This window comes from Staurois parvus, unplaced genomic scaffold, assembly GCF_062004578.1.
Source record: "Staurois parvus isolate SC_StPar_1 unplaced genomic scaffold, SC_StPar_1.0 ptg000105l, whole genome shotgun sequence".
Taxonomy (NCBI): domain Eukaryota; kingdom Metazoa; phylum Chordata; class Amphibia; order Anura; family Ranidae; genus Staurois; species Staurois parvus.
The window spans coordinates 1490975-1513944 of NW_028317901.1; the positions used below are offsets into that span (position 1 = coordinate 1490975).

General features: G+C 42.1%; 1 protein-coding gene across 5 annotated transcripts in view; it reads right to left on the reverse strand.

The window, feature by feature from the left end:
* Positions 1-22742, reverse strand: part of HMG20A (high mobility group 20A) — a 44817-nt gene extending 22075 nt beyond the window's left edge. For 2 of the 5 annotated variants that reach the window (XM_089671366.1, XM_089671362.1), the window contains exon 1: positions 22640-22735. The gene's annotated coding sequence lies outside the window, so the exon portion shown is untranslated. Of the gene's footprint in view, positions 1-11491; positions 11550-22639 lie in introns of all 5 variants that reach the window. The other 3 variants (XM_089671363.1, XM_089671364.1, XM_089671365.1) reach the window with 3 other exon arrangements.
* Between the last annotated feature and the right edge of the window lie 228 nt (positions 22743-22970).

Below are 22970 nucleotides of genomic sequence, written 5' to 3' on the forward strand. Positions count from 1 at the left end.
CATTGGTAGGCACTGATACACACAGATTGGTACTGATGGGGCTGCACTAATATTCTGCACTGTCACAGGAAAGGCAGTTATTGGAATTTCTTGGAAAGCCGATAACCAGTATTTGCTTACATGTGATTCGCTGTGATTTGACACAGCTGATCACATGGTAAAAAGCCAAAGTCATTAGCTCTTTACCCTGATCGGTGATGAGCTGTGTCCAATGCCACAAAAAAGCCCAATTGCAATATACCCAACAGAACCTTGACACACCTGCCGGAGCTTTTTTTGTGGCATTGGTGCAGTAAAGGCTTCTTTCTGGCAGCTCGACCATGCAGCTCATTTTTGTTTAAGTATTGTGCTCCTTTAAAACAACCACACCGTCTTTTTCCAGAGCAGCCAGTATCTCTTCTGAGGTTACTCTTGGATTTTTCTTTGTATCCCGAACAATTCTTCTGGTAGTTGTGGCTGTAATCATTCTTGGTCTACCTGACCTTGGCTTGGTATCAAGAGATCCCGGAATTTTCCACTTTGATTGAACATTACTGACTGGCATATTCAAGGCTTTGGATATCTTTTTATATCCTTTTCCATCTTTATAAGGTTTTATTACCTTGTTATGCAGGTCTTTTGACAGTTCTTTTCTGTTCTCCATGACTCAATATCTTCCCTGCTTAGTGCATCCACATGAGAGCTAACAAACTCATTGACTATTTAGCCACAAACACTAATTGCAGTTTAAAAAGCCACAGATGTGGGAAATTAACTTTTAATTCCCATTTTAACCCATGTGTGTCACCATATGTGTCTGTACCAAGGCCAAACATTCCAGGGTATGTAAACTTTTGATCAGGGCCATTTGGGTGATTTCTGTTATCATTATGGTTTAAAAAGCAGCCAAACAACTATGTGATAATGAATGGCTTCATACTATCACGATTCTTAAATATAAAAGATAGTTTTTTGGCATGAACTGTCATATTTTCAATATCGACGCCAAAATTTCACAATTTCTGCCAGGGTATGAAAACTGAATGGTTGTGTGGATTTTCCCTAGCTGCCGATTATTGCGGTGGATGTCTGTGGTGTGGTTTTCTGCTGTGTGCTTCCCCTCCCTTCTCCAAAGGCATAAGTACACAGCACAAAAAAATTAAAGGAAAACTTTGAAAACACATCAGATCTCAATTGGGAAAAATCTCATGCTGGATATCTATACTGATATGGACTGGGTAAGGATGTAAGGATGCCCCATCGTTTGATGGAAATGAAAATGATCAACCTACAAGGGACTGAATTCAAAGACACCCAGAAAATCAAAGTGAAAAAATGAGGCAGCAGGCTAGTCCATTTTGCTGTAATTTCATAGCAGCAACTCAGAATGGTACTCAGTAGTTTGTATGGCCCCCCACATACTTGTATGCATGCCTGACAACATGGGGGCATGCTACTAATGAAACGACCGAAGGTGTCCTGGGGAATTTCATCCCAGATCTGTACCAGAGCATCACTGAGCTCCTGGACAGTCTGATGTACAACCTGGTGGCGTTGGTTGGACCGAAACATGATATTCCAGAGGTATTCTATAAGATTTAGGTCAGGCTAACGTGGGGGCCATTCAATGGCATCAATTCCTTCATCCTCCAGAAACTGCCTGCATACTCTCGCCACATGAGGCCTGGCATTGTTGTGCACCAGGAGGAACCCAGGACCCACTCACCAGCATAAGGTCTGACAATGGGTCCAAGGATTTCATACCGATACCTAATGGCAGTCAAATTGCCATTGTCTAGCCTGTAGAGGTCTGTGCATTCCTCCATGGATATGTCTCCCCAGACCATCACTGACCCACCACCAAAACAGTCATGCTGAATGATGTTACAGGCAGCAGAATGTTCTCCATGGCTTCTCCAGACCCTTTCACATCTGTTACATGTGCTCAGGGTGAACCTGCTCTCATCTGTGAAAAGCACAGGGCACCGTTGGCGGATCTGCCAATTCTGTGCTCAATGGCAAATGCCAATCAAGCTCTATAGTGCCGGGCAGTGAGCACAGGGCCGACTAGAGGACGTCGGCCCTCAGGCCACCCTCATGGCCTGCTGGAGGTCATTATGTAGGGCTTTGGCGATGCCCATCTTGTTCCTCCTTGCACAAAGGAGCAGATATTGGTCTTGCTGATGGGTTAAGGACCTTCTATGGCCCTGTCCAGCCCTCCTAGAGTAATTGCTTGTTTCCTGGAATCTCCTCCATGCTCTTGAGACTGTGCTGGGAGACACAGCAAATCTTCTGGCAATGGCACGTATTGATGTACCATCGTGGAGGAGTTGGATTTCCTGTGCAACCTCTGTAGGGTCTAGATATTGCCTCATGCTACCAGTAGTGACACTGACCCTAGCCAAATGCAAAACTAGTGAAAAAACAGTTGGAAAAGATGAGTAGGGAAAAAAAAATGTCAGTGGCTTACATCTGTAAAACCATTCATGTTTTGGGGGTTGTCTCAATATTTGGGTGTCGTCTCATTGTTGCCCATCTAGTGCACCTGTTGTTAATTTCATTAACACCAAAGCAGCTGAAACGGATTAAAAACCCCCTCTGCTACTTAACTGACCAGATCAATATTCCAGGAGTTTAATTGACTTGATGCTATACTCTGATTAAAGTGTTCCTTTACTTTTTTTGAGCAGTGTATGTATCTTGGGCTACAGGTTTGTTAAAATATATTTCATGTGAAAGAAAAAAAACAGCAGTTGGATTGTGCCTTTCAATCCAACCGCTTTCTAACATAGGTCGCATGGTCTTTTCTGTAAATCCACATAGCACCATGTTAATAGGCACAAGCCAGGAGTTTGTGGGGAAAGTAGGCCATTCTGTAGATATAGATTGAGTTTCACCTATGATAGTGAGAGAGACATTTTGGGATAGTTAATATAAGGCATTGCTAAAGGTCAGTTTTTTCTACCATCCTCATGTACCCTGTACAGTCTAAAGACCGGCATAGATGGATTGAATCTCGGCCGTTTCATAGGGGACTGGCCAAGATTCGATCAATCTGTGGGTAGGCTGGTTGTACTGAAGTTGATCGATGGATCTATTTCAGTACAACCAGCCTGTTGTATTTTTTTCCATGCGATCATTGCCAAGCGTCTACAACCGCCAGCAGTGATTATTGTGTTCTGCTGGCAGGGAAGGCTCCCCACCGGCAGTCCAAAATATAAATTTCACCTGTGGTGATAGGAAAGAAAACTGCATATTCTAAGGGCTGCTTAACATTTTTTGAAAGAAAAAAAAAAAAAAAGAGAACTCAACATCCCCATACATTTTTTGTTATGTACAGGCCCGGACCAGCCATAGGGCACACTGGGCATTTGCCCAGTGGGCTGGGGCCACCTGGATAGTAGGGGCGGCACATAGAGGAACCGATTCGTGCATTTCACTCCTGTAGGCACATAATGCCCGCTACTCCTGCAGGCATTCAGGGGCAGCAGGAGAGAAATGCACAGACCAGTTCCTCTATGTGCCACTCTGCCGCACCTCCTATTCATCTCCTGCTGCCCTGGGCTCCTGTATACTCCCCCTGGGGGCTGGCCCACCCTCATCTCCCACAATGCTGCCTGGTTCCCCCCTCCCTATGGCTGCTGCAGGGGATCTGTCAGGGTAGACTGTCCCCCTGGGGCTTTGAGCTGAGAGAGTATGTCTCCCACAGCTCAGAGCCAGTGCTGACAGCCCCCTTCACCCCCACAGACGGGAGAGGAAAGAAAATGCTGGTTCTGCCCCTCCTCCCGCTCTCTCTCCTCCTATGTCTGTCCCATCCACACTCCCCGGCAGTCTTGTGTCTCCACTCCACCCTTCTTTCTTTCTTACTTTCTCTCTCACCAAAGCCCCCAACAGGGCTCCTAAAGAAAAAAAAGGTAAAAAAAAAAAAAATACAAAAACAACATTAACATAAAAACCTACTGGCACTAGTGGCGGAACTACCAGGGTCACAAAGGTCATTCTTGCGACTGGGCCCTGGCGTTCCGTCACTGGACTCCAAGGAAAGGGTCCCTGGGCTTGGGGCTGCTCACTCTAAAATGCCCAGGCCTATTTGTTGTCCCAGTTTGGGCCTGGTTATGTAAAATATATTTCTGATGTTCATTAATCAGTGTGATTAAGACAACCAAATCATTGGCCGATTTTACAAAATCAGTTAAACTCAAAATCATTTAAAGCAGGAAATGCTACAGGATGATGAAATAACATTTCAACTTCCTTAAAAAGTGCATATTAGAAGTCTTCCTGTGGGCTCTGCAGCTGTTTTTACCACATGTGATACCAAAGAAATTCCCTGACTCAGGAAGGCAGTAAACCGTGATGAACAATAAGAGGTGACCATTCCACAGGCTGCATCCTGACCTCTGATCAAAATTGTCATATAGATAGCATCCTACTGCTGGGTCTGTAGCAAATAGCCATGACAGACGGTCCCTACCACACTGGTTAGTCTACACATTGACCCTGATTTACTAGAGGAGAAAAGCATGTTCACTTAATGAATGAGGTGAATCCGTGCTGACTTCAATCATTCCATTAAGTGAAAGCACAAATGCTTTTTCTTTTTTTCCCACTGTCCTTGCACATGAGTGGGTATTTTTTTACAAAATGAATTTTCCCCACATTCACCAAGAGAAGTCAAAATTCCCTTGCAATGAGAACGTCCTCTACTCCTTTGGTAATTCCGAGTCACCAAGTGTAACCCTTGGCACAAGGAAAGCTATATCTTAAAAGTTAATTTTACCATGTGAAAATCACTCCAAGAAAGTCACACAGGATGGAAAAAAACTCCATGTAAAAATGATGGTTGTTGGTCATGACACTGCCACAACAAAAAGGATAATAGTGATATAAGCATACACAGTATAATCTTGTAAATTAGCATTAAACGGGTAGAAAAATATAAAACAAATACATTGGAATTATATTACAATGATTCTATATTAGAAAATGTGAAAATAAAACAGAACATCATCTGGGATTTAGCTGTGGAAGCTAGAAAGCTGCTGCTGACATTTTCCAATTTAAATTGGTAAATATTTCTTGTGCTGTAGGAATAATAAAATATAGCACCATCTACAGGCTGAAGGAAATATCCTCATGATAATGAACAAATATCAGAGAAAGTGATACTAAAACTAAACAGTAATGATTCTGCGAGTATAATTAAAAGTGACATCAAACGAGATCCTTATTCTCCAAAAATTATCCATACACATCCACTACTTAAAGTGATATTAACCCAACAGCAAACATTTATTATATTGCAGCTTACCAATTCTGAGATGTGATAGCTGGATTCGATTTCTTTTTAACCTCTTGCCGCCTGCCCACAGTAGTTATACTGCTACTAATTGGAAACAGCACGAGTTTGGCAGCTGCTTTGAGCCAATTATTTTGGGTTTAATACCGCTTTAAAGGCTATGTAGTGTATTTTTCATGAAATAGTTTCTTACAGTGCTGTTTTGCCTCTTTACAACACTCACTGTGAGCCCCTGAACCTCTTTTATCCCCCTCTCTGCTGGTTGTTTGAAACAAGCATTGCGCAATACCTGTGGTCATATGTACTGGTCTATGCACACTACAAATCCCATAGTCCCTTATCCATCTTGGGAGCGAACATGAGAGGGTGGATACGTTCCTTCACACATGGAGAATGAATGTAGCCGCTCTTAAGCAGGAACTCGAATCACAGCAAAAAAAAAAGGATTTGGGAGATAAGAGGAAGCCAAGAGCAGTAAAAGGTACATTTTTTTATATGTATGTATTTATATTTTATATACATACAGTACATGAATGGAGTTTAGTGTCACTTTATTGCCTGAAGTAATGGTATGTCACTGTAGAATGGGACTTCACAAGACATGTATTGATGATAAACGTAGCCTAGCCATATAGAGTCCCTAAGAACAATGTCTACACATGTATGATGGATGCATATTGTACAACCCACCTTTACTGGTCTGAATTAACACAAAAAAAAAACAACACAAAAACACAAGGAAGGAAAAAACATATGTATTAAATTAAATACTTGGTTGAGGTTAGTGATGCTCAGTACTAATACAAGAGGGCAGCAACATCCTTTGGTTGTCCATTTGCCTATTTTGCTTGTTTACAATTGATGTTAGAAGCAGTCAAATGAATAGCAACTACAAGAAAAAGCTTTTTTGCCCCCCAAACAAAAAAGTTCTACCATATGTCCCAGCTAGCAGGAGGCAGTATTTTAGCCTTTTGTCTAGATAACCCCATAAGGTTGAAAGTACATTTCCTGAGAGATCACATTGCATTCCAAAACTTTAACTGCATAGAGACCTAGGCCTGGATTTCCATTGTTACTGAAAGAATAATTCCCCTTGACAATAAAACTTTAATGTTACTGCCATAATGCAAAAGTCAATATCTAGTACAAGATTTCTCTATTCATTCCCGTGAGAAGTTCAAGGAACAGAGAATAAGGACCCGTTCACATTTAAGCATTTCTAAACAGATATTTTATGTACTTTTTTCAGCATGTGTGATTTACTGCACTTTAACAAGTTTTTTTACTTTTTTTTAAATTTGCTTTGCAGCAGATTCCATGAAGATAAAGTAAGGCTGGCCATACATTATACAATTATCTTCCAATTTTCTGCCCAATTTCCTTTAGATTTACCTTCAACTGTGTAGTGCAAGGGCCTCTCTAATTGGATACAACTGAAAGTGTTGTTTAGGTTTGTCCTCCTATTATATGGTTTTTGGTAAATCTAAACCAAAAATCTCCAGATAATCCTTTAATGTATGGCCAGCCTTAGCCTATGTCCAAATCATGCACACTAAACAATTTAAAACATGCACCACATCTGCATTAATGTACATTATGGAGAAGTTTAAAGTGACTAAAGGAAAGATGTAGTGATGCACTGAAATTTCGGTGACCAAAACACACCGGTCGAAAAAAACCCTAGCGGCATTTTGCCAATAGGAGAAAGTGAGCTGATACAGGTGCTGGTAATGAGAGACTCAGCCCCAATGAGGGGTGGACTGACTATTTGGCTGGAGGCTTTGGGGGTCTGTGTGTCCTGCAGATGGGGTGGGGGAGTGGGGCTTTAGAGAAAGGCAGAAGAGGAGGTAAGCAGTGTATACAGTGAGGGAGCAGTGTATACAGACAGGCTCCCTCACTTGCCACTGCTAGCTCCGAGAAGGAGTTGTCATTCAACCCACTGCTAAACAAAGGGGCGGGATTGCCCAGTGACATTACGCAGTGACTCCACCTCTTTATTTACTTTAGCGGTGGGGCGAATGACAGCTCCTTCTTTCAGCCATAAAGTGCATTTAAAAACCGGCAATGACATTTAGTGGCGGCAAGTGAGGGAGCCTATCTGTATACATTGCTCCTTCACTGTATGCACTGCTAATCTTCTGCCCCCTCCCCTACAAAGAGGACCTGTTACTTATATGCTATCACCTAGGGAACTATTGGTCCTCCTATGTGATAGCAATAAAATCACAAGTTAAAAATTTGAGCCTCCCCACCCCCACATACGCAGACATTTTGATTTTCAGCCAAGTGCATCCTGAATTTTTTCGGCACCAGAATTTTCATTTCGGTGCACCACTAGAAAGATGTTTTTATTTTTTAAAATAATAAACATGTTATACTTACCAGCTCTGTGCAATGGCTTTGCACAGAGTAGTCCAGATCCTTCTCTTCTGTGGACTCCTGCTGGTGCTCCTGCCCCTCTGCCGCATTACAAGTGCAATCACAGCAAGCTGTGTGATATGGGGACACTTGTGTGGGCTCAATCCTGAGCTGCGCTTTGTGTGCCCATTGACACACAGAGTGTGGCTCTGCCCCACCTCCTCCACACAAGCTGTGTTTGACAGTAGCAGAAACCAATGGCTCCCACCACTGCCTCCATGTTCAGTGAGGAAGGCAAGATTGAACAGAGCCGCTGCTCTGGGGCACACAGCTGGATTGAGATCTGGCTCAGGTAAGAATCACACAGAAAGTTTTTTATACCTTAATGTAGAAAATGCATTAAAGTGGTTGTAAACCTCAGACATGAAATATGAACAAAGTATATCCCTCTATAGTGTGTACTTGTTACAATTAAGAGCACTTAAAGTGGTTGTAAACCCTTTCATATATCCAGTGAAGGGACTGGCCTCAGGTGATACACAGAGATTAAACAAATCCTCATACATAAGTTGTACCTGTTTATCTGCGGTCGTCTCTTCACCACAGCCGTTCAAAGTGCAGAGTATATATATATATAGCTTGTCTGAGCTTTCAGAAAGCAAGGGAGAGGGGATGATGTTAGGAAAGCTAAGAGCTGATTGGAAAGAAGACACACCCCCCCCCTTCACAAAACACACAGGAACAAAGTTGAGGCTGTCAGTCACAGGCTGTGTGCTAGTGCTCCCTCCCCTGTCACCTTTTTACCTCGGTGTCAGAAAAAATTGTCAGAAGTGATTCATGCTGATAGCAGAGGAACGAGGATTCAATCCGAAATGACACTTGGTGCTTTGGATAGAGACAAGTACACACTATAGAGGGATATGCTTTGTTCATATTTCATATCTGAGTTTTACAGCCACTTTAAGGTGGGATGACAGGTGGGAGGCCTTCACAGACTGAAAAAAACCCATAAAACTCTCTGATGTACTGGCCAGCACAATTACAGATCTCAGCACTGCTGAGTTCTAGGAAGAACTTTACTGTAAGGTCAAAGAAAAATACTCTACTGACCTGTCACACATCTGCGAAGAGCTACAGAAGGTGAATATCTTCAAAAACCAACAGCTAGAATGCCAAAGGCCAGCTGAGCTGTAATTACTGAATAAAGAGGATTCTTAGAAGAACATAGTGTGAGGAATTGAATAGTTTTATGAAATAAAAAGAATGTTATGACAATTTCGATCTATGAATTGCTACCTTGGTGACTAAAAGTATCCATTGCTATGAAAAACATGAAGATTTCTGGGCAATCCTTAAGGTTTAAAGGCTAGTGTATAATTCTACAAATAGGCTTCTGCGGTTTGATAGTTAACTCTTGAGACACGCAGAACTAAGGTTTAAAACAAAAACAACAAAAAAAAAAGAAAGATTTTGCTCACTTTTGTGAACTACAACAAACAGACATAAATCCCAATCTCTGGCTACCACCGTGGATGCTTCAATCTTAAAGTGATTGCAAACCCGCACATCTACCTACATAAGTTGTACCGGTCTACAGTATCTGCAGTCTTCTCTGCTCTACAGTCATTCAAAGGCCAGAATTTTAAAAGCTTGTTGGAGGGTACATAAACAGGGTGCGAAGAGCTGAAATTACTCTGCAGAGCTCAGTGAGGAGAGCTCTGAGAGCTGATTGGAGGGAAGAGACACGCCTCCCTTCACACAGCACACACGAACAATGTCAATGTCAATCTGCTGGAGGCCCCTGCCCTGTCAACATTTTTCTCTTTGTGTAAGGAAAACTTCTCAGAAGTAATTCATGCCGATAGCAGAGTAACAAAGCAGCAGACAGAAAAGATACTCAGTGCTCTTAACCACTTGCCTACCAGGCCAATTTTCAGCTTTCAGCGCTGTCGCACTTTGAATGACAATTGCGCGATCATGCAACATTGTACTCATAAAATGTTTATCATTTTTTTCTCACAAATAGAGCTTTCTTTTGGTGGTATTTACTTGCTGCTGGGCATTTTATTTTTTGCACTATAAACAAAAAAAGAGCAAAAAAAAAAAAGTTTCTTTGTTTCTATTATAAACTTTTGCAAACAGGTAATTTTTTTCCTTCACTGATGTGCGTTGATGAGGCTGCACTGATAGGTGGCACTGCTGGGCACTGATCATCAGTGCCCTGATGATCAGTGCCAATCCCTGCTCTGACAACTGCCGGTTCTCAGCAGTACTGACAGCTGACAGCATGAGGAAAGTGCAGCTGAGAACCGGCAATTGCATTTCCCGGTAATCAGCGTGTCATTGGACACGGCTGATCACGTGGTAAAAGGCCGCTGTGATTGGCTTTTTATCACATCACGTGATCACCTGTGTCCGTAGGACACGGAGATCGCTGGGGGCGTGCAGGAGAACGCGTTCTGGGAGGACGTCATATTACGGCCTCCCAGAACTGGACGGCCGCAGTGCAGCCGTCATTCGGCTACCTGCAGTCGGCAACTAGTTAATTAAGACAAGTACACACTATAGAGCAGTGTTTCTCAACTATTTTTCAGTCAAGGTACCCTTTTAAACTCTGCACAATCAGGAGGCACCCCATTCTAAAATGTAAAATACTAAACTAACAGTTTTACAGAATGCACACATGTAGGACACCCAACATTAGAGGTGGTTTATTCTTCCAAAGCAAATTCACCTTTGCACACTGGCAATGACTAGTATTTCATCATTTCTCTTCTCCCTTAGTTTCTCTCCCTCACTCAGCTAACATGATCCCAGTGTTGATGGAGAGAGGCAGGGAAGGGAAAACTAAGGATGCAGATGCCCGAAGTCCTTCTTATTAACCAATTACATCTTTGGATGTCAGCAGTTGGCCTGCATGGTGCCCAAGGTTGTAATGCTGCACAATAAAAACCTGTGGCTTTGTGTAACAAAAAGGCAGGCTTGAACCACTCTCTGGCTTAACAATTTTTGGCCAAATTGGGGCAATTTTTAAGCATTTTGCAAAAAACCCAGAAGGCACCCCAAAGTGCCAAAGCTCCCCATTTGAAAAAGGCTGCTATAGAGGGATATGCTTTGTTCATATTTCATGTCTGAGGTTTACATCCACTTTAAGACAAAAGGGCAGTTCAAAAAGTCAGTAAAGGGCAAGCATAGTTTGAGCATTGCTGCTGAAGAAAGTTGAAATGTTTTCAATCGCAGAGATTCTGTCTGGTAGACATGTAGTGATCTAAGAGGATCAGCAAATTAAAGCCATTGTGCAGCACTAAACAGGAAGCAGAGCTGCATTTGTAGAAGAAATATAGCTGAACAAATAAAACTTTAGAGACAATTTGTTTAATACATTAGTGCACACTGCTAAACTTGTTTACATTAAGTGAATCTCCTTCACAAGTAAACCGGTAAGAACACTGATAAGATCATCTTTAATACTTCATCTCAAGCTAAAGCTTTATTCCAGCACGCAGCTTTTATGTTAGATGTTTCTCACAAGTAACATAGGATGCAATATGTGTGTTGTGGCAATTTCCTAGACATTACAGAAGCTATTCAGTGGAGATTCCAGTAAAGCCAAAACTTTGAAATGCATGCTGAAAGTTCATTTTGATAGCAAAAAACCCCTACAACAATGCTATATTATGCATCCTTTACACAGCATTTTGATTTCTTGGTTTAATAAGTAATTGTATTTTCCTAAATGTTGATAATTTAAACAGTAGCCCCTCTTTTGTTGAGAAAAAAACCCATTAAACATTCCCCTCTGGGTAACCTATGTACATTTCAGGGATTTTAACAAACTTTGTTGCAGAGTCCTACCTTTTGTTATTCTGTAGAAACAGCTGTTTATTTTTCTGTGTCCATGTGCACAGGGAATCTGTATGGAAGTGGATTTAGAATTATTAATTAGCTGCTGCACTTGCAGGGTTATAATGAGGAAAGTGTCAAGAGTCTGTATCACTTTAAACAGGATTTCCCTTTGGGAGTATCTAACCAAAAATTACATTTTTGTTGCAGGGGATGCCCAAAATCTGACTTCTATCTTAAGTGTAGACCTCTGGGAAAATCAGTAAGCCAATCACACAAGCAGGAAATTACATTTTTGAGAGAAGGTCTGTACACCATTTGTGTACAGAACACCTCCCGGTTACCATATTGCACTGCATTTTATGGAAAATTACAACACTTTTTTTTATTTTTTTTTCCAAAATTGAAAAGTAAAAGGTAATTTTTGATAACATTAAATTACAATATGACTTGTGTAGCAATTGTATATGCTATATTTCCCATCATAAAAGTGGAGTTGCCCTTTAAAGTGGAACTAAACCCATCAATTTAACGGATTCCCTAAAACAGTCACATCCAAAGCATGAATGATAACTGCCACATCTGCTTGTTCTCTTAACTGAAAGTGGTCCTAAAGGCGGAAGGTTTATATTGTACCTCATGCATCCCCCCCGATCCAGGACTGTGCACAAGATCAGAGGCTCCATTGGCTCCTGGTGCTGTCATTCACAGCCAGTGCGACGGAGGGGGGCCAGGCCACAAATGCCAATGCGTGCCCAGGGCGCACACATGTATGTAAACTGCGATTGCACCACACACGTGATGTATCGCTGTGGACGTTGGAGTGAGAGCAATACTTCTAGTTCCGGAGCTCACAGTTAACGCTAAACTGATGAGCTGTCAAAGGATTTAAAATGTGTCCTATGGAGATTTTTGGGTACCATAGTTCTTTGTGATATCACAGGTACAAGCAATTTTAGGTCTTGATATGTATGGTATCCATTTACTCAATGCAACCTCATCTTTTATATTTTACCATAAACGTATATTATATTGTGAGTGTTTGTACTAAAATTCATTTTATTATATTTTTTCCTGAAAATATGGGTTTAAAAACAGTTGCAAAAATATGGTGTGAAAAAATGGTTGTATTGCTGAAGTGGTTAAAGTTCACTCTCTCAATCAACATTAAATATTTTTAATCCTTATGTTGCTAATGTAGCATCCCCTATATAAGTGGTAGGATTAGGTAAATTTAGTTCTGGGCTCACTGTAATCAACGTGGGTGTTTGTGATTGGTTAGGTTTGTTCTGTGTTTTACATGCTGCAGGTTTGAATGTTTCTCCTGCAATTCAAAATTCTTTGGGTGGTTCTGGAACATAGGTGTGGAGCAAGGCAAACGGGCAGCATGAATATTTATACTGTTTCAGCCAATCCCTGTGGGACAGTGCACAGACGGTTGCTAAGAAAGAACATAACTACTCCTAGAAACCTGGAACAAAAGTGTCTTGTCCATGAGGAGGAGATCACAGCCTGGGGGGGGGGGGGTGCTGTTCTGTCTACTGAGCAAGCCTGCCATAATTCTGTTGTTCAGCACAGCCCAGGCTAGGCTGGCAAGAGGACAGATCCTGCTGAAAGTTGCTGAAGCGAGTGAGAGCTGTCATCTGAGGATCAATCTAGTCTGGTATCACAGGAGAAAGTGTCTGGAAGATATTGGAAAGAAGGCAACCAATCATCTCAGGACATTTGTAAGTAGAGACTGGTGTGAGAGATCCTAGAGCAATGTTTCTCAACCTATTCCTTTGAGGAATCCCTGGCAAATGTTTGAGATCTCAGGGAACCCCTGAATTAATGTTCACATCTACAGCTCACGGAACATTGGTATGATCAGTAAGCTCTTGATAAGAACAATTAATTATTTTTAGAAATAGTATTAAATTAAAGAATATTAAAATGTACCTATTTAATGTGAAACTTGTGCTTTATTTTTCTACAGAGATGCTCCAATCTGGGTTCAACTTGAGATAAACAGTGTGCGAGGGGGAAAGCAAAGCAGGGTACAGGGGCTGAGGAGGGCACACTACATAAGGGGGAAGCAGGGCACATTACATGGAAGCAGGGCACACTACATGAGGGAAAGGCACATTATGTGGGAGCAGGGCACATTACATGGGACAGAGCACAGGGCACATTACATAAAACGTACACTCCGCTCCTCACAAGACCTCCAATTCTCTAGTTCCCTGGTCTCCTCCTCCCATGCCAGTCTCCAGGACTTCTCCAGGGCTTCCCCCATCCTCTGGAACTCACTACCCCAATCCATCAGACTGTCACCTACCCTCCTCACCTTTAGGCGCACCCTGAAAACCCATCTCTTCAGGGAAGCCTACCCCGCCCTCACCTAACAGCCAATCTCCTCCACTCCTCCCACCACTTCATCCCCCACAGCCACTTCCTCCTGTAGCACTATCCCCTCCCTCCTAGATTGTAAGCTCCAAGGAGCAGGGCCCTCAAACCCCTCGTGTATTGTATTGTTACTGTACTGTCTTGTGTACTGTCTCCCATTGTAATGTACAGCGCTGAGCAAACTGTTGGCGCTATATACTGTATAATAATAATAATTACATGGGACAGGGCACAGGGCACATTACATGGGACAGACTGTTGGGCACAGTGTGGGGGACACACTACTGTACCAGCTTCCTTCTTCCTGGCTTCAGAGGAGGCTTTCAGCAATTCCCCAGTGGTGCACTGTTCCCCGCTGGCCCCTCCTCCCCTCCTGACCATCCCAGATGAGATCGCATACAAGCACCTGGGATGGACAGGAGGGGAAGAGTGGCCGCCTGGGAACAGCGTGCTACAGGCAATAGTCTGCCAGCCGCCTCCATGCCTCTGCATGTATCTATGTGATTTACCTGTCAGCTGCCTCATCGCAGAACTCCTGAGGATCACTTGCAGAACCTTAGCGTTCCACAGAACTCTGGTTGAGAAACACCGTGTGCTGTTGCCACCCCTCTGGTGCTATACAGGTGAAACTCAAAAAATTAGAATATCGTGCAAAAGTTCATTTATTTCAGTAATGCAACTTAAAGGTGAAATATATGAGATGGACTCATTACATGCAAAGCAAGATAGTTCAAGCCGTGATTTGTCATAACTGTGATGATTATGGCTTACAGCTCATGAAAACCCCAAATCCACAATCTCAGAAAATTAGAATATTGTGAAAAGGTGCAATATTCTAGGCTCAAAGTGTCCCACTCTAATCAGCGACTTAAGCCATAACACCTGCAAAGGGTTCCTGAGCCTTTAAATGGTCTCTCAGTCTGGTTCAGTAGGAATCACAATCATGGGAAAGACTGCTGACCTGACAGTTGTGCAGAAAACCATAATTAACACCCTATAAAAGGAGGGAAAGCCTCAAAAAGGTAATTGCAAAAGAAGTTGGATGTTCCCAAAGTGCTGTATCAAAGCACATTAATAGAAAGTTATGTGGAAGGGAAAAGTGTGGAAGAAAAAGATGCACAAGCAGTAGGGATGACCGCAGCCTGGAGAGGATTGTCAGGAAAAGGCCATTCAAAAGTGTTGGGGACTTTCACAAGGAGTGGACTGAGGCTGGAGTCAGTGCATCAAGAGCCACCACACACAGACGGATCCTGGACGTGGGCTTCAAATGTCGTATTCCTCTTGTCAAGTCGCTCCTGAACAAACGCCAGAAGTGTCTTACCTGGGCTAAAGAAAAACAGACCTGGTCTGCTGCTCAGTAGTCCAAAAGTACTCTTTTCTGATGAGAGCAACTTTTGCATCTCATTTGGAAACCAAGGACCCAGAGTATGGAGGAAGAATGGAGAGGCACACACTGCAAGATGCTTGAAGTCCAGTGTGAAGTTTCCACAGTCTGTGTTGATTTGGGGAGCCATGTCATCTGCTGGTGTTGGTACACTGTGCGTCATTAAGTCCATGGTCAACGCAGCCGTCTACCAGGAGATTTTGGAGCATTTCATGCTTGCTTCCGCAGATGAGCTTTATGGGGATGATGACTTCATTTTCCAGCAGGACTTGGCACCTGCCCACACTGCCAAAAGCACCAAAACCTGGTTCAATGACCGTGGGATTACTGTGCTTGATTAGCCAGCAAACTCGCCTGACCTGAACCCCATACAGAATCTATGGGGCATTGCCAAGAGAAAGATGAGACATGAGACTGAACAATGCAGAAGAGCTGAAGGCCGCTATTGAAGCATCCTGGTCTTCCATAACATCTCAGCAGTGCCACAGGCTGATAGCTTCCATGCCACGCCACATTGAGGCAGTAATTGCTTCAAAAGGGGCCCAAACCAAGTACTGAGTACATATGCATGCTTATACTTTTCAGAGGTCCGATATTGTTCTACGTACAATCCTTGTTTTATTGATTGCATGTAATATTCTCATTTTCTGAGATTGTGGATTTGGGGTTTTCATGAGCTGTAAGCCATAATCATCACAGTTATGACAAATCACGGCTTGAACTATCTTGCTTTGCATGTAATGAATCTGTCTCATATATTAGTTTCACCTTTTAAGTTGCATTACTGAAATAAATGAACTTTTGCACGATATTCAAATTTTTCGAGTTTCACCTGTATAGTCAGCTGTGTTCAAAAGGGACATTGAATATGGTGTCCTGAAGAGCTTAGTCTATTTAATTCTCAGCGAAAGGACTCTGCTCGGATTTCTAAAGTTGATACTACAAGGCTCAGTCCGCCAATTACTTGTGCAAGGACTTGGCTTATTGTTTTAAAGAACAAAGCAAAGATGCGTACAACTAAAAATTTGTTTTGTATTCATTCGCTAAGTTAATAATTTCTTAATTATATTCATCATGTCAGAATGATTTGTTTTCTAAATTCATTTTGTATATCTGTTTTTTTCAAATCGATTCAAAATTCTAAATTTCAAAATTCAAAAGATGGCTATATTCTATTCAAAATTTGAAGTACAGTTATATTCTATTTTCTTTTTGAATTTCAGAAAACAGCTATATTCTATTTTATTCTATTCAAATTTCGGAAGATAGCTATATTCTATTTTTTCTATGTTATTTTATTCTTTTATTTTCTATTCATTTTCTATTCTATTGAGCTCTATTCTATTCTCTTATCTTCCATTCTATATTATTCTATTATTTTATATATTCTTTTCTATTATTTTATAAAGCAGCCTAAGTAGGAATAATCTTAGTTCACTTTTAGACCTTACTGTATTTATTGCAAAATTTCCATTTTGGAATTTGGATAACTTGTATCATAATTTATTTCAGATTCGTTGAAATTTGTTCCTATTGTTATTTGGAAATTTGGATACAATCGAATATTCGAATAACAAAAATTAAAAAAAAAAAAAAAAAGAAGATTGTCCTGCTGTTTGTACATAGTTTTGGAATATCTCATATAGTTCCCTATCACCATCCAAATTATAAAAATTTTATTTGAAAATAAAAACAAAAACAGAAAACCCCTGGATTGTTCATTGAACCAAATGAGTGACTGTGGCGGTGTGCCTGGCTGAAGGGCAACTGTTGGGAAAAGAACCCTGGACATCTTTACAGCGGCTCCTATGGTGTTAGCTCTACACTAACATTAGCAAATAGATACGAAAGCATATCATATCAGATTTACTTGTTTTCGGTTTCAATAATTTTATTAAGAAAGTTTTGTTTTAAGAATACAACAAGCTCAAGATACGCCCACGCAGGGGCAGAGCAGAACAATAACACATAAACAGATACATCCAACTGACTTGCATTAGTCAAATAACGAAGCACAGACGGCAAAAAGCCGAACCAAATATTAGCAGCAGTAATCCAACATATTACTGGAAAAAGAGGAGGAAAAAAAAAAAAGGTGGAAGAAAGGAAAAGAAAACAAAAACAACAAAAAAAACAAAAAGGAATCCGAAAGAAAACATGGAGGGAAGGGAAACTAGAACAATCACAGATCCAGGGCTAGCACAGGCAGTGACTATAAGAGGCCATAACTAGTAGGAGGCAGGGATGGCAAGGAATAACGTATCCAAGGTTCAGATTTACTTGTTTAAACTTTTTTTGGATTTGGACTTGATAAAACACAGTGGACCAACACCAGCAGATGACATGGGCTCCCCAAATCATTACTGACTGTGGAAACTTCACACTGGACCTCATGCAACTTGGATTCTGTGCCTCTCCACTTTTCCTCCAGACTCTGGAACCTTGATTTTACTTTCATGCAAATAGAGGACTTTGGACCACTGAGCAATAGTCCAGTTCTTTTTCTTTTTAGCCCAGGTAAGACGCTTCTGGCATTGTCTCTGGCTCAGGAGTGGCTTGACACAAGGAATACGAAAGTTGTAGCCCATGTCCTGCATACGTCTCTGTGTGGTGGCTCTTGAAGCACGTACACCAGTCATAGTCCATTCCTTGTGAATTTCCCCCAAATTCTTGAATGGCCTTTCCTTTACAATCTCCTCAAGGCTGCAGTTATCCCTGTTGCTTGTGCACATTTTTCTACCACACTTTTTCCTTCCATTCAACTTTCCATTAATATGCTTGGATACAGCACTCTGTGAACAGCCAGCTTCTTTAGCAATGACCTTTTGTGACTTACCCTCCTTGTGGAGGGTGTCAATGACTGTCGTCTGGACAACTGTCAAGTCAGCAGTCTTCCCCATGATTGTGTAACCTACCAAGCCAGACAGAGAGACCATTTAAAAGCTAAGGAAACCTTTACAGGTGTTTTGTGTTAATTAGCTGATTAGAGTGTGACACCATGATATTGAACTTTTTCACAATATTCTAATTTTCTGAGATACTGAAGTCATAAACATCAAAATTAAAGGAAAGAAATGCTTGAAATATATCACTTGTGCGTAATAAATCTATATATGTTTCACTTTTTGAATTGAATTACTGAAATAAATGAACTTTTTGATGATATTCTAATTTATTGAGATGCACCTGTAGATGACCGCACTGTAGCGGTCTTTCAGCTAAAGCACGGCTGGGAGGTGGTTAAACTCAAAATGTAATCTATTGCAGCTTACTAATCATCAGATGTGGTGGCTGCATTTGATTTCTTTTCTTTACTTAGGCTTGTTCTCCTGTTTTACCTGGTGATCTAGCCAGTAACACATCTCAGACAGAGTACCCCCACTCTGGATGAGGGAGCACAGGGGGCACCTCTGGACAGCAGCATTGTCAGGGGAGTTTTAGATGTACTAGTGGATTTAGATACACTAACAAATTTAAGCCAAACTCCAGCTCACACTGTTTTTTTCCCTTTGGGATAAATGTACTGCTAGAGGGCGGCAGATCTGCGCAAAATCACATATATAGAGATACAAAACAGCATAACTCCCTAGTAAAACACAGCATACAGTAAAACACACACAGCTAACCCTTTGATCACCTCATGTTAATCCCTTCCTGCCCCGTGTCATTAGTACAGTGTCAGTGCTTTTTATTAGCACTGATCACTGTATTAGTGTCACTGGGGATGCCAGTGGCAGTTAGTTCCCACCCAGTGTCAAAATGCCCGCCACAGTCCCACAATCCTGCTATAAGTCGCTGATCGCCGCCATTACTAGTACAAAAAAAAAATTCCAGTTTATATACCGCCATTTGCAGATACTATACCTTTCATGTAAACCAATTAATTTACACATATTGGGATTTTTTTTGTTCACCAAAGACATGTAGCAGAATACATTTTGGCCTAAATTTAAGAAGAAATTAGATTTTTACATTTTTATTGGATATGTTTTATAGAAGAAAGTCAAAAATATAGTTATTTTTTCCAAAATTGTCAGTCTTTATAGAGCAAAAAATAAAAAAAACACAGAAGTGATCAAATACCACCGAAAGAAAGCTCTATTTGAGGGAAAACATTTACATAAATGTAATTTATGTACAGCATTGCATGACCGCGCAACTGTCAGTTACAGTAACACAGCGCTGTATTGCAAAAAAAGTGCCTTGTCAGGAAGGGGGGTAAATCCTTTGGAGGGCAAGTGGTTAAAAACAACAGACTTACTGGCTAGATCAGCCTCTCAAAGGGGGTGCCTCCAAATGTCCTCAGGTGTGCCATGGGGAGAATGGCTGTCACTTGAGCCCGAGCTCTCAATCCCCAGCTGCACTGTACATCAGCACTGTGAGCCGTCACACCGCAAAGTGAAGGGGAGTGTCTTCTCGTGTTCTCTGCCCCCCCTAGAGTGTGAGTCTGTAGAGAAGTGAGTACACCCCTCACATTTTTGTAAATATTTTATTCTATCTTTTCATGTGACAACACTGAAGAAATGACACTTTGCTACAATGTAAAGTAGCGTCTGTACAGCTTGTATAACAGTGTACATTTGCTGTCCCCTCAAAATATCTCAGCACACAGCCATGAATGTCTAAACCACTGGCAACAAAAGTGAGTACACCCCTAGGTGAAACTGTCCAAATTGGGCCCAAAGTGTCAATATTTTATGTGGCCACCATTATTTTCCAGCACTGCCTTAGCCCTCTTGGGCATGGAGTTCACCAGAGCTTCACAGGTTGCCACTGGAGTCCTCTTCCACTCCTCCATGAGGACATCATGGAGCTGGTGGATGTTAGAGACCTTGCGCTCCTCCTCATGTTTTAGGTCTGGAGACATGCTTGTCCAGTCCATCATCTTTACCCTCAGCTTCTTTAGCAAGGAAGTGGTCATCTTGGAGGTGTGTTTGGGGTCGTTATGTTGGAATACTGCCCTGTGGCCCATTGTCCGAAGGGAGGGGATCATGCTCTGCTTCAGTATGTCACAGTACATGTTGGCATTCATGGTTCCCTCAATGAACTGTAGCTCCCCAGTGCTGGCAGCACTCATGCAGCCCCAGACCCTGACACTCCCACCACCATGCTTGATTGTAGGCAAGACACACTTGTCTTTGTACTCCTCACCTGGTTGCCTCCACACACGCTTGGCACCATCTGAACCAAGTAAGTTTATCTTGATCTCAACAGACCACAGGACATGGTTCCAGTAATCCATGTCCTTAGTCTGCTTGCCTGCAGCAAACTGTTTGCAGGCTTTCTTGTGCAACATCTTTAGAAGAGGCTTCCTTCTGGCCATGCAGACCAATTTGATGCAGTGCGCAGCGTATGGTCTGAGCACTTACAGGCTGACCCCCCCCCCCCACCCCTTCAACCTCTGCAGCAATGCTGGCAGCACTACGTCTATTTCCCGAAGACAACCTCTGAATATGATGCTGAGCTTGTGCACTCAACTCCTTTGGTCGACCATGGCGAGGCCTGTTCTGAGTGGAACCTGTCCTGTTAAACCACTGTATGGTCTTGGCCACTGTGCTGCAGCTCAGTTTCAGGGTCTTGGCAATCCTCTTATAGCCTAGGCCATCTTTATGTAGAGCAACAATTCTTTTTTTTCAAATCCTCAGAGAGTTCTTTGCCATGAGGTGCAGTGTTCAACTTCCAGTGACCAGTATGAGAGAGTAAGATTGATAACACCAAATATAACACACCTGCTCCCCATTCACACCTGAGACCTTGTAACACGAACAAGTCACATGACACCGGGGAGGGAAAATGGCTAATTGGGCCCAATTTGGACATTGTCACTTAGGGGTGTACTCACTTTTGTTGCCAGCGGTTTAGACATTAATGGCTGTATGTTGAGTTATTTTGAGGGGACAGCAAATTTACACTGTTATACAAGCTGTACACTCACTACGTCACATTGTAGCAAAGTGTCATTTCTTCAGTGTTGTCACATGAAAAGATAGAATAAAATATTTACAAAAATGTGAGGGGTGTACTCACTTCTGTGAGATACTGTATATGTACGTGTGTATAGGTATATATATATATATATAAAAAAAAAAAAATATTTTTTTATATATATGTGTGTGTGTGTATGTATGTATGTGTACACGTGTCTGTTTGTGTGTGTGTATATATATATACATACACACACACGTATGTGTGTGTGTATTTTACTTTTACTCTTGGCCCCCTAATCCCGTCCTTGTGCTTGTTATAGCAGCAAGGACTGCTGCTCCTCTGAAAACCAATCCATTCTCAGATCACTTTTCAGAGGCATTTGACAGGTGGTAAAGTGGCAATAGATTGCCTCCTCACCACCTGGTTTAACCCCGTAAAAAAGCAGCATCACTACACAACTGCCTGCAATGCGCACACAACTGCAGGTGGTTCTAGTTCCACCCCATTTACCTGGAGGTATACTTCCAGCTGCGGCTTCTGCTGCTAAAGGGAGAGCAGTTGGGGTTGGTAAAAGCAGCTCAATTGTGTGATTTTACCACCCTCCAACCTCACAGGTGAACAAGCCCTTGATTCACATCTGTGTGGCTGTGTGTAGGACACCCTATTCATTTCAATGAGCTTCCTTACCAACAGAAATGCAGGGAAAATCATCCCTGACCTTAGTTTTAAAATTACAAAACACCAACAACATCCCATTTGGCAATGTATGGGGGTACCCCTAAAGAGCAGAGCATTTGTCTGCGTGTCAGGAATGAGTGTGATTTTGCGTGCATTCCGCAACACACAGTAACGTGAACCAAGCATTGGACAGGGGTGCCTCGTGACTGAAAATACTTTTCAAGGGGCACCGACTGGACAGCACTGGGCTAGATCACCAGATGAATATAAGAGGGATAAAACAGGAAAAATAATACAGCCGTCACATCTCAGAATTGGTGATCTGCAATATAATAAATACTTGCTTTGGGTTGTTTTGCTGAAAGCATGCATTTGCTATTGTGTGACACAACAATGTGGAACTTCCACCATTTTGTTGTGCAGGGCCTCTGCTCTCAGCAAATATACATTGTTTTGGGAGATTTTAACTAAACGTAGAAATGTGCATTTTCCTACAACTGCAAACCCTGGCAGTGTAAGGGTTAAACGTGTTGTTGAGGAAGCTGAGCTGTCCAGGCCGCCATGACTGTTCCCTGTGAGAGGAGACACAACAATGGTCGTGCATAGAGGAGAGCGGCAATGCACACAGTACGTCGCCTGGCGAGAATAATGAGCGGCGCGGTGTTCCCGGTCCCTGAGGTGAGTGAACACAGCGCCCCCTACATCATGCACCGCCCGACCCACCACATCAACTATCACTTTTACAATATTCCAAAACCGGAAACACGGTGAACGGAACTACATACAACGGAATAATTTACCAGCCGCTCCGCTTCTCCCTCCGCACCGGCTCCTTAGCAACCTGCAGGCACGTACAGCTCACGTCGTACGTCTCTTCCTAGAATGGCTCCCATATGTATCACTCCGCCACTTCTCCCCTCAACCCTGTACAGACCTGTACAATATCTTTAGTAACAATTCGCACAACAGTGTGGAAATAGTTATGAAATGTTACTGAGGTCATAAAAAGACAACGCACGTTATAAAAGAAAAACAATACGGAACTTTATTATAACAGGCCTATTGTAACCTTCCGCGCACAGAGCATTCTGGGTTTTGTAGTCATTAGAGAACCCG